We start from the raw sequence: 13,592 nt of genomic DNA on the forward strand, positions 1-13,592 counted from the left end.
CACTTTGCCTCATTTAACGAACTTAAGTCTAAGTTTAATCTCACAAGCTCACACTTCTTTCGTTACCTGCAGGTTAGAAATTATGTCCGCAGTAATATCCCAGACTTTGAGACATGTCCTGCTGACTGCCAGTTTTATAATCTCATGAGCCGATCACCAGTTTCAAAACACCTGATATCTGATTTTATTTCATATTTCTCTGTCCAATCTATGGCTTCCTCCGACCACATTAAAGATGTATGGTCCACAGAGCTTAGTATGGAAATCTCTGATGAGATGTGGGAGGAGGGACTTAGCAGGATACATAAATGTTCTATTAATGCCAGAGTCCAACTTATACAGTTTAAGGTCATTCACAGACTACATTACTCTAAAACCAAACTGCATAGAATCTATCCCTCTGTATCGCCTATCTGTGATCGTTGCATGTCCGCAGAGGGTAATCTTTCACATATGTTTTGGTTTTGTCCCAAGCTATTTAAGTACTGGGTAGATATTTTTGACTGGTATACCAAGGCGTACAAAAGAGAGATTGCCCCAGACTGCCTTCTAGCTTTACTCGGCTGTTCAGCTAACACTGCAGAATTACCTTACAATGAGCAGGAGGCCCTGATGTTTGGTATGGCTGTGGCCAAAAGAATTATCCTGAAGGAATGGAAAGACACGTCGTCTCCAAATTTTAAAAGGTGGCTCACTGAGATGGTCTCCTCTCTGCAGCTGGAAAGCATTCGTCACAGTAGGTCTGAGACCTTGAACAAATTTGAAATGATATGGGGTCCCTTTTTGGAATGCTTAGCTAGAACATAAGTGCTTCTCAATGTCCTCCTGTGTATTTTCTGTACTATGTATTGACAACACTACTATGTATGTGTGTATATATATATGTATATATATATGTATGTGTATATATGTCAGAGAATCAGCCCCTTGCGTCCTTAGTGTATAGCATTTGACATGGTGTATGTTTGTTCATTGATGTGACAGTGTCTGGCAACATACTGTTTGTGTTCTTTTTATTTATTTTTTATTTTCTTTGTGTTTGTGATTTGTCTTGATGTATGTTTGTGAAACTATAAAAGCTGAAAATAAAATATTATAAAGGATTGAGAGGCAGTTAAATCATTTTGTGTCCTGTACTGTGCAGGACAGTGATGCAACAGTAGCAGGACAGTACATCACAGTGATGTAGCAGGACAGTACATCACAGTGATGTAGCAGGACAGTGATGTAGCATCACAGTGATGTAGCAGGACAGTGCATCACAGTGATGTAGCAGGACAGTACATCACAGTGATGTAGCAGGACAGTACATCACAGTGATGTAGCAGGACAGTGCATCACAGTGATGTAGCATCACAGTGATGTAGCAGGACAGTGATGTAGCAGGACAGTGATGTAGCATCACAGTGATGTAGCAGGACAGTGATGTAGCATCACAGTGATGTAGCAGGACAGTGCATCACAGTGATGTAGCAGGACAGTGATGTAGCATCACAGTGATGTAGCAGGACAGTGATGTACAGACGCAGCGCTCAAAAATCAAACCAATTCTGCTGCTTGTCTGCTGCTTGTTGCTGCTTGTGTGCCACTTAAGTCTACTCAGGTGTTAATTTTCCGGGGGTGTTGGCTGGGGGAACAAAGGGAGGGTAGTTAACTTAAGTGCTTCCCCAGGGAGGGGGTCGGGGGCTACTGCCCTCAGACCCCCAAAATAATTTTGATATGGGCAGTCTGACTTGGGGTACTGACCATATATTAGTGTTGCAATGCATGATAAGTAAACAGTGAAAAAAGCTAAGAAATCTGATGGGGCTGGGACATTTGGGACGAATAAAAATTTAAGATGAAAATCTGCCCAGCCTGTGGGAGGAAGTGGAGGTGTGAAATCTGGCCCGGTCAAGAACAATAGAGGAGTGGTAGAGAGTGGTAGAGGGGCATGAGAGGTTTGAGTTTTGAGTGCTGTATCTGTAGCATCACAGTGATGTAGCAGGACAGTGATGTAGCATCACAGTGATGTAGCAGGACAGTGATGTAGCAGGACAGTGATGTAGCATCACAGTGATGTAGCAGGACAGTGCATCACAGTGATGTAGCAGGACAGTGATGTAGCAGGACAGTGATGTAGCATCACAGTGATGTAGCAGGACAGTGCATCACAGTGATGTAGCAGGACAGTGATGTAGCATCACAGTGATGTAGCAGGACAGTGATGTAGCATCGAAGTGATGTAGCAGGACAGTGCATCACAGTGATGTAGCAGGACAGTGATGTAGCATCACAGTGATGTAGCAGGACAGTGATGTAGCAGGACAGTGATGTAGCAGGACAGTACATCACAGTGATGTAGCAGGACAGTGATGTAGCAGGACAGTGATGTAGCAGGACAGTACATCACAGTGATGTAGCAGGACAGTGATGTAGCAGGACAGTACATCACAGTGATGTAGCAGGACAGTGATGTAGCAGGACAGTGATGTAGCAGGACAGTACATCACAGTGATGTAGCAGGACAGTGATGTAGCAGGACAGTAAATCACAGTGATGTAGCAGGACAGTCATGTAGCAGGACAGTGATGTAGCAGGACAGTGATGTAGCATCACAGTGATGTAGCAGGACAGTGATGTAGCAGGACAGTGATGTAGCATCACAGTGATGTAGCAGGACAGTGCATCACAGTGATGTAGCAGGACAGTGATGTAGCATCACAGTGATGTAGCAGGACAGTGCATCACAGTGATGTAGCAGGACAGTGATGTAGCATCACAGTGATGTAGGAGGACAGTGATGTAGCATCACAGTGATGTAGCAGGACAGTGATGTAGCATCACAGTGATGTAGCAGGCCAGTGATGTAGCAGGACAGTGATGTAGCAGGACAGTGATGTAGCAGGACAGTACATCACAGTGATGTAGCAGGACAGTACATCACAGTGATGTAGCAGGACAGTGATGTAGCAGGACAGTGATGTAGCAGGACAGTACATCACAGTGATGTAGCAGGACAGTGATGTAGCAGGACAGTTAAAGGTGTATTCCACCCAAATGGTTAGCAGGACAGTGCAGGACAGTGCATCACAGTGATGCAACAGTAGCATGGCAGTGGACAGTGGTAAAATGGCTGCAGGACAGTTAAAGGTGTATTCCACCCAAATAGTGTTAAAGGCTATAACCCAAATGTGTCTTCCCCGAATGATTTTAAAGGTGTATTCCACCCAAATAGTTTTAAAGGTTATAATACAGTAGCAGGACAGTGGATCACATTGATGCAACAGTAGCAGGACAGTTAAAGGTGTATTCCACCCAAATGGTTAGCAGGACAGCCCCATCACAATGTGCAGGAGGTGTGTACAGTAGCAGTACAGTAGGTGTACAGTAGTAGTCCAGTAGGTGTACAGTAGCAGTCCAGTAGGTGTACAGTAGCAGTACAGTAGCAGTACAGTAGGTGTACAGTCGCAGGACAGTTAAAGGTGTATTCCACCCAAATGGTTAGCAGGACAGTACATCACAGTGATGCAACAGTAGCAGGACTGTTAAAGGTGTATTCCACCCAAATGGTTAGAAGGACAGTACATCACAGTGATGCAACAGTAGCAGGACTGTTAAAGGTGTATTCCACCCAAATGGTTTTAAAGGTTCTAATACCAAAATGTGTCTCCCCCGAATCATTTTAAAGGTGTATTCCACCCAAATGGTTTTAAAGGTTCTAATACCCAAATGTGTCTTCCCGAATCATTTTAAAGGTGTATTCCACCCAAATGGTCTTAAAGGTTCTAATACCAAAATGTGTCTCCCCCGAATCATTTTAAAGGTGTATTCCACCCAAATGGTTTTAAAAGTTCTAATACCAAAATGTGTCTCCCCCGAATCATTTTAAAGGTGTATTCCACCCAAATGGTTTTAAAGGTTCTAATACCCAAATGTGTCTTCCCCGAATCATTTTAAAGGTGTATTCCACCCAAATGGTCTTAAAGGTTCTAATACCCAAATGTGTCTTCCCCGAATCATTTTAAAGGTGTATTCCACCCAAATGGTTTTAAAGGTTCTAATACCAAAATGTGTCTCCCCCGAATCATTTTAAAGGTGTATTCCACCCAAATGGTTTTAAAGGTTCTAATACCCAAATGTGTCTTCCCCGAATCATTTTAAAGGTGTATTCCACCCAAATGGTTTTAAAGGTTCTAATACCCAAATGTGTCTTCCCGAATCATTTTAAAGGTGTATTCCACCCAAATGGTTTTAAAGGTTCGAATACCCAATTGTGTTATGATCCCCAAATCCTTTTAAAGCTTATAACCCCAAATAGTTTGAATGAATAAATTAATGAAATGGGACTATGAAGTCTTTATTTGTAACACATGTGAGATGGGCAGCACACACGCATTCCTTTGGGGGGGTTGCCATTGAAATGTCATCTGCGCTTGACCCATCCTGTCATCCTTCATCCTGTCGTGGGTCCGCTCCAATACAATACCTTGCCAATCCAAGTGCTCCTGTTCATCTTCATCAGGGACGTGACAGCATTAGCGATCAGTTCTGCATGTTTTTCCATTCTTTCGTTTTTATTTTTGTATGTGTATTCCCACAAATAGCTTTAAAGTTGTATTCATCCCAAATGTTTCTAAAACTTTATTCCACCCAAGTTAAAATACTACTTCATGTTCAACTCCTAAAGGTATATATGCTTGAATTACATTCAAGTAATCTCATGATTTCCAGCTGGCTATAATGGAGGCGGTGAGCCCTCTTGTGTTGAAACATAAATAAGACACTATTGTAGACTAAATTAATTCTAATATTCTAGCAATACAAATCCAACAAGTCGGCCTTGGCCTCTACACACCGGCGCCTAATTGTGCCTTAAACTAAACACAATTACAAAATATATATATATATATATCGGAGAAGCTACCGACATAATCAAAACACTCATATGGTCCTTACACTGTGTCTACGTACGTGACTTCTATTTTTACTTCTATTTTTTTTTTACATGCTATACTATTTTATTTCACTTATCTTTTGTCTAGCACAGTCTCTGGAGTGTAACAGAAAGAAGCATTTTGTATAAAAGTATTCTGTACTTCTGTATGACAACTATTAAAGAAACTTGAACTTGAAACGTGATACATGACATACAGATAGACAGTACTGCTACATCTATACATTTATGACATACCAGATTTGCAAATACAGTACTGTTTGTGATACATGGCAGGCATGTTAGACATCGTTTTGCCACCTGAGCACAGTGATGTACAGGTGCAGCTCAATAAATTAGAATATCGTGGAAAAGTATATATTTAGCTGTATTGATGCAGTAATTTGTGCAAAAGGAGCCCCAACCGCGTGAATACTTTCGGTAAGCAACAAGCCCTTCCACGTTGCTCTGATTGGCCGAGCGCGCGCATGCGCATGAGCCGCAACAAGCCCCTCAGCCAGGCAGCAATACTAAGGTCCGCTTAATACAATTTATACAAATGGAAGTATTGATTTCGCCGTAACGAATCATTAAAAAAATATACCGTTAACTGGAATATGTTGTTTCTTTACACATATGTTGGATTATGTAATTGGTTTGTCATGACAAACCAATAAAAAAGACAAACCAATTACATAATCCAACATATGTGTAAAGAAACAACATATTCCAGTATCTTTTTCTGATCAGTTAGGAGTTGTTTAGAAACAGTGTAAATAATAACAATCAAATAGCACACAAGCTAACACTACTACTACAAGCACAACATATAAACAAGCACATAATTTGTGATAAACTGTAATCCTCATTGTGCAGGTGTTCTCAGTGAGCATGGTGAGGTTATGTGCACACATTCAGATTGTCTTGTAGTCTTTAAAGTATGTCCTTTCATGGTGCTGGTCCTCAAAAAAATTGCAGTTACTTTGTTGGGCAAAAAGAGCAATAGACTTAAGCTAAATTCAGGCAGCCAACCACGTCCAATGGCTGCCGATATCCTCCACCCTAAAAAGGTGCAGGATCACAGAGCCTGAAGAAGAGTGGAGCAGGAGACCAAACACACCCAGCACAGGATGACCACAGTCAGCAGATGAGGGATGGAGCAGGAGAGATGAGGAATGAGATAGGACTAAACAGACCAGTAAGTAGTGATTCCGGGCCCCCTGGGAGACATGCCAAGGAAAGAGAAAAAGTTAAGCATTGTTAGTTAGTATTGTGGCTATATGATGTTAATTATGTGAGTTAGTCAACTGGCCTACTAGAAGGCCTTTTATATGAGATATTTGGTATGGTCAAATATTCAGTATACTCAAGTCCCATTATGGAATATGGGTTTATTTCTGTGGCCACTACTGATGACCATTTTGTATAATGCGTCATTGACAGCAACATCATGTGAAAATGTGCCCCATTGCATTGGAGCCTGGTGAGAGGATACAACATAGTGCTATGTTTCTAAGTAAGTACTAAAGCGATCAGTGAAATCTTGGCCTGTACAGCAATATCATAACCTGAACCAATCCCAGCTACTCACATAACCTGGTTTTAGGTAGAAGCATAAATGTCATAACCTGGCAGATCTCAAAACAAACTGGTCAGACTACTGCTTGACCTTACTCCTAGAACCCACCTCACCCCTGCCCACTTTGACAACCTAGGATGGCTTAGAGTAGATGACAGAGTACAGCAACTTGCAATGGGCCTGGTCAACAAGATACACTATACGACTACCCATGTACATGTCAAAATACTTCCCAAAGGTCAGTGAATACCACGATCACAACACCAGAGGGAGCTCCACAAATCATGTTAAACCCAGATTCGGCTCAAACAAGGGACTAAACACGGTTCGCAATTATGCCACATCGATGTGGAACGCCCTACCCAAAGCTGTAAAGCAGGGGTCAGCAACCTTAGGCACGAGTGCCACATTGGTACACATTATCTAAACCAACATGGCACACTAGCAAATGTGTAAGAGGAACCTTTTTGGAAATGTTGAGTTACCTCCCCATGCAGTTACCTCTTTCACAGCCATTGGCAGTTGCACAGCCTGTTATTTATGGTACTGTAGGTTGACTGATATACCAGGGATATTTCATGGTCAGAGCCAATGAGAAGGGTCAGTCTGTTGTTGTTTGCCGAACATTGAGTGTTAAACGCCATTTTGAGACCAAACATGAGAACTTTAAAGGATGAGGCAGACAAGGCTGAATGTGTCCAGGTATGGCAAGCAAGCATCTCATAAAGACGGCAGCATTCTCTTATATATTTATGAGAGGAAAATGGTTATTAAAACTATTGCTATGCACGTTGCCTATATGGATGGAATAGAATTACAGATCTGTTGGAGATTTACATTGTGATGTGGTGTCATAATTAACCTTAACATTGATATGGCACACTGGTTAACAAGAACATTTTAAAATGGCACTTCGTATCAAAAAGGTTGCTGATCCCTGCTGTAAAGGAATGTGAATCACTACCCACTTTCAAAACCACTCTCAAAGAGCAACTACGGGAGACTGCAATTCGAAACTGGCCCCTGTAAATGTCCTAACCCAACCCCCTCCAATGTACAGTAAATGACCAAGTATGGTTTTGTCAATATTCCAATGTACAGTTTTGCTTGTACAGTTGTACAGTGTACTTAGTATAATAGTAGTAGTAAAGTATAATTTCTGGGTACTTTTTACACCCCTGTTTATGATGAATTGAAAATGGGGGACCCTGATGTAAACAAGACAAACGTCTTTCTCTGGTCTGCATCCCTTTAACAATTGTATGTATTGAGCTGTTTTGATTGATTGATTGAAAACTGTATTAACAGATTGCAGAATGGGTACAATACAGTACAGCTCAATACACACAATTGTTAAGGGGATACAGACCAGAGAAAGACTTGTTTACATCAGGGTCCCCCATTTTCAATTCATCAGGACATATATGACATACATGACATACAGATAGACAGTACTGCTACATCTATGTACTGTACTGTACCCATTCTGCAATCTGTTAATAAAGTTTTAAATCAATCAAACACAACTACTGTACATAACGTTAAATAGACTGTGGGCGACTGTGGGTGACGTAACTTCCCACAGTAACGTTAACCAAATACTGTGGGCGACGCAGCCCCCCGCCCCCCTCCCACATACAACCTACAGCATAACTTTTATATCAGTATAATACAACTCTCAAAGCCAACGTAGAGTTTGTGCACTACTGTACATTTTAACTAGCACTTACCAGCCTCGGGACGGAGTTGTACAATGTGGTAGAAAAGATCGCTCCTGTGAATTGGAAAAGCAAGCCCCGCCCCCAGCCTAGTGAATGAGAAAAGCCTGCCCCTAGTGGAGCAGGACAGTCCCTACACAGTACAGTACACAAAATGATCACTGTGATCCACTGACTGTCCTGCTACATCACTGTGATCCACTGTCCTGCTACATCACTGTCCTGCTACATCACTGTGATCCACTGTCCTGCTACATCACTGTCCTGCTACACCACTGTGATGCACTGTACTGCTACATCACTGTGATGCACTGTCCTGCTACATCACTGTGATCCACTGTACTGCTACATCACTGTGATGCACTGTCCTGCTACATCACTGTGATGCACTGTCCTGCTACATCACTGTGATCCACTGTCCTGCTACATCACTGTGATGTACTGTCCTGCTACATCACTGGTGCTACATCACTGTCCTGCTACATCACTGTCCTGCTACATCACTGTCCTGCTACATCACTGTGATGTACTGTCCTGCTACATCACTGTCCTGCTACTGTTTAATCACTGTGATCCACTGTCCTGCTACATCACTGTGATCCACTGTCCTGCTACTGTTGCATCACTGTCCTGCGCAGTACAGTTTATGATGAATTGAAAATGGGGGACCCTGATGTAAACAAGACAAACGTCTTTATCTGGTCTGCATCCCCTTAACAATTGTATGTATTGAGCTGTTTTGATTGATTGATTGAAAACTTTATTAACAGATTGCAGAATGGGTACAATACAGTACAGCTCAATACACACAATTGTTAAGGGGATGCATACCAGAGAAAGACTTTCATCTTGTTTACATCAGGGTCCCCATACATGACATACAGATAGACAGTACTGCTACATCTATGTACTGTACTGTACCCATTCTGCAATCTGTTAATAAAGTTTTCAATCAATTCAATCAATCAAACATGTATATATTCCCTCCCCGCCGTATGTATATTTCTCTCCCACCCACCCACCCCCTCCTAATGTACAGTCCCCTCCCCATCATATGTATATACTCTGTCAGGATCTAGGGGTAACAGTACTGTATATTTGAATACCGGTTATGTCACAAATGTATCAGTACTAAATACCTATATGTCCCTATGCCATAAATGTAATGTATGTTGTGTATGTCATAAATGTCTATATGAATTGAAAATGGGGGACCCTGATGGAAACAAGACAAACGTCTTTCTCAGGTCTGCATCCCCTTAACAATTGTATGTATTGAGCCGTACTGTATTGTACCCATTCTGCAATCTGTTAAATAAAGTTTTCATTCATTCATTCATTCACAACTCTCAAAGCCAACGTAGAGTAGAAAAGATCGCTCCTGTGAATTAGAAAAGCCAGCCCCGCCCCCAGCCTAGTGAATGAGAAAAGCCTGCCCCTAGTGGAGCAGGACAGTCCCTACACAGTACAGTACACAAAATGATCTAACTCCTACTGACAGGATTAGAGGTTTGTCTTAGCCACTGTAATACTGAAAATGGTTTCTCTGTGGCCTAGTTAGAGTGATCATAAACAGGCCATGCACGCTGTGGACCAAAATCATTTAGCGACATGGTCAGCAACCATCTGACAGCTGCTCGGGCATGTTACAGTAAAAGAGCAAGGGTAAATTGTATCGGATATTGGAAATTAGCAATCGGGGCAGTACTGTATTGAGAATGAATGGTGGGGCAGAACTGTATTGAGAATGAAGGGTCCCGTGGCTTTGTCTGGTGCCTGCTGTGATGATCGGCTTTATCCTGGTATACTCAATGCCCACGGCAGAGCCGTCTGGCCATTGTCTTTTATTGTTGAAACACCACTCGCAATTTCCCCTCCCTTGCATGTGTGGGAACCACAATGGCCGGACATTATCATCATTACCAGTGATGCGTGCAACGCAATGGCTATTCAGCCACCTGTGAGATAAATTTCAACCACAAAGAGACTTCTGAAGCTGGGAGATTCTTAAAGAGGTAGAGCTGAGTGAGAGAAGGCGAGCAGGACCTTGACTAAGAGGGACTTGAAACGTTCTATTTCGGTGTGCATTAGCTTTTAGTGTGTTTCCGTGTCCAACACATGAAACATCAAAGAGAGGAGGCAACTGTGTTCCAGGGTAAAGGTTCTCCAGTAGCCCTGATGTCCCCTAGCACTCCAGGCAGGCTGTTATGGCTTAAATAGAGACAGTATGTGACAGTTCGGTGGTCTGCAGAGACAGTGTGAGAGAAACAAGTACCACACACACACGCGCCCGCACGCACAATCCTTCCATGCCAGGACAACATGCACTCTCTTTTGCTAGACACTTAACACACAGTGTGATCCAAAACGGCTTTTGACAAGCTGGGACCACAAACAAGACGATAGCCAGGGACATTTGTACTTCTGGGGGACTGGGAGTGGTGTTGGAGTAACGTGTCATCCCTGGAAAGCTCAATAGTCAGATACTATTTAAGATTATGCAACCATGTGCCACTGTTGTCAGAAGACATGGGGGCCAGTCGGCGTTGACGTGCCATACATGCTTTATTTTTTTTATCTTGTCTGAAAAGCGAGTTTGCCTGAACTACAATGCCGGCTGCAGTAGTGAATGTTGCCTTGTATGAAAACCTTGGAAAAGTCCATTACGCCGTCTGTCAAATTTGCTCCTTCTTTTTTAAATGACCATGGCTGACAAGTTTGACAGCTGCGTTTGTCAGTAGATCATTCCACAGAGGCAGTATACTGTTGTTTCGGAGAGAGAGAGATGTCTTTCTCACAAGCGACCGCGTTATTACCTATTCATGACAGAGAATCAATAGTCCCCGGCTGAGCTGCCTTTTGATGCGACTGGGTCTGCGAGGGTTGTTTTTGATGTTGAGCTTCTCGCGTTGAACCGGATGACCCCCGTACAGGAGAGAGAGAGAGAGAGAGAGAGAGAGAGAGAGAGAGAGAGAGAGAGAGAGAGAGAGAGAGAGAGAGAGAGAGAGAGAGAGAGAGAGAGAGAGAGAGAGAGAGAGAGAGAGAGAGAGGGTATCACGGTTATGGTTGGAACCCAATGTGCAGGCAAGGAGACACGGTAGGCAGAACTGAGCAAAACCCAATATGGGTATATTTAATAGAGTGGTCTAAGTCCAGGCATGGGTCGGTACACAGAGGAGGTTCTCGTAATGTCCATATATATAGATATATATGGGGGCATGGAAATCAGACAGACGGGGTGAGAGCAGGAGCAGTTGTCGTCAGCTGGGCGTAGGTCAGAGCAGTACTTTGTGAACCAGGCCAGTGTCTCCAGGTCTTAGCCGGCAGGTCAGTGTCTCTTGAGAGTCGAAATTCCTGTTTGCACCCGTGGGCGGAGAACAAAAGGATTTAGAATTGTTCCCAAATGCTCAGAAAGTACCTATTTTCAGAAATTGGTAAAAATAGAAAAATTACATTTTCGAGTGCTTTGAGATGTTATATATATATATGTCTCCTTACTTGATAAACTTAATACGACTTGTAAATACGTTTAATTCTTGCTAGATGGTATGAGTGTAATTATCTCCGTTTGCCAGAGAACTACATCGCGTCAAGAAACGAACATACAAGCACGTGCGCACACACACAAGAGCGGCGTGTGCGCTGTGAAAATGTGTTAGACCCCGCAGAGGTGAGAGGTATCAGCCTACCCCCCATCCAATTTCTAAACAACAGATTGTGGTATGTGTGTGCGCTGGACTGCTTCACAATTGTCATTTCATAATAGACACGCAGCATGGACCACTCTGTAACAACTCATCTCGAGCTGCTTCTATGTGCAACGAAAACTCTGCGAGCAGCGGTTCCGATAGTCTAACTTGCTTTGCATCCTCGCCAGTCCTGTATATACCCACGTCGCGCTAAAACATTAACTACTGTTACGACCCCTGTGAGTCTAAGGGTAAAGGGCTGTAACATAACAGTTAGTTGACAGAAAAGATGGACCAGGTTTGTAAACAACAATGATATTTATTGAATAGAGGCAAAGGAAGCACATGTAGCTCAGGGGTGAGCCCAGGCCAAAACAACAAACAAACACCACTATACTCCAAATAAACACAATCTAATCTATGGTAAAAGAGATTACATTACCTAAACTACTCTTACCTAACCAAAACAGGAGAAAACAATGTCCAAAGGAAATGGCAGCTCACCCCATCTGTGCTTCCTGAGAAAGAGAGAAAAACACATTAATTATACAGAAACAAAAGCAGAATATATACAAAAACAAACTATAACGGACAATGCTCTCTCTGTGGCCATACACACACAAGGAAATTACTACTAAGCACCAAAGGCCAATAAACGAAATGCAATGCTGTCAAAGTTACAGGTTTACCAAAAACACAACATGCCTAGCCTCATGCCAGAGAGAGAGAGAGACTGAAGTGAGAAGCCATGTTTTAACAGGTGTGGGGTGATCCATGATTGGGTGGTGTGGATTGAGTGTTGGAGTCTGGAAAGCCATCCACCAATCACTGCTGTGTTGCAATAATGGAAGGATTGGCCTGGCAGGGACCAATGGGGAAGGGAACAATGGCTGGAGGGAGGAAACAAAATGGAGAACACACACACATGGAGACACACACTGGGGAATATATACATTGGGATGTAACACCCCCATACATAAGACAAAAAACATGCCTACATAAACTACCAACTAAACATGTTTTTTTTTTTTCTTTAACAACGAGATAACATCCCCGAGATAACATGCACTCCAAAACAAAGAGCTATGAAAAAACTAGCAGTTGGTACAACCACACGGGTCAACAATGACAGAACGAGTTGACAGCAACAGACAACGAGTCGACAGCAAAATAGAACAAGTCGACAGCACGAGAGATTTAACACCATCAAATGCATTTTGACAATCAGCTGTCCAAATGAATGGTTTGGACGGGCTACACAGGCTAGTGAGAGAAGTGACGACAGAAGAAAAGTTCCGGCAAAAACCACGGTAATACCCAGCCATCCCAAGGAATCTACGCAATTCCCGCCTAGTAGTAGGCACTGGAAAAGTTGTGATTGCAGATATTTTTGCATCCACCGGACGCACTTGGCCTTGTCCTACCTGCTTACCAAGATAGGTAACCGTAGCCTTGCCGAACTCACACTTGGCAAGGTTAAGGGTCAGGGAGGCTCCAGCTAAGCGGTCAAAGACAGTTTGCAAGGTTGTCATGTGGTCACGCCAGTTGGTCGAATAGACAACCAGGTCATCGAGATAGGCATTACAATTTGGAACACCAGCCAGGACTAGGGTCACCAGTCGCTGGAAAGTGGCCGGGGCATTACGCATTCCAAAAGGCATTACAGTATATTGCAAAAAATTGTCAGGAGT

Source organism: Notolepis coatsorum, assembly GCF_963971535.1.
Source record: "Notolepis coatsorum genome assembly, chromosome: 17".
NCBI lineage: Eukaryota > Metazoa > Chordata > Actinopteri > Aulopiformes > Paralepididae > Notolepis > Notolepis coatsorum.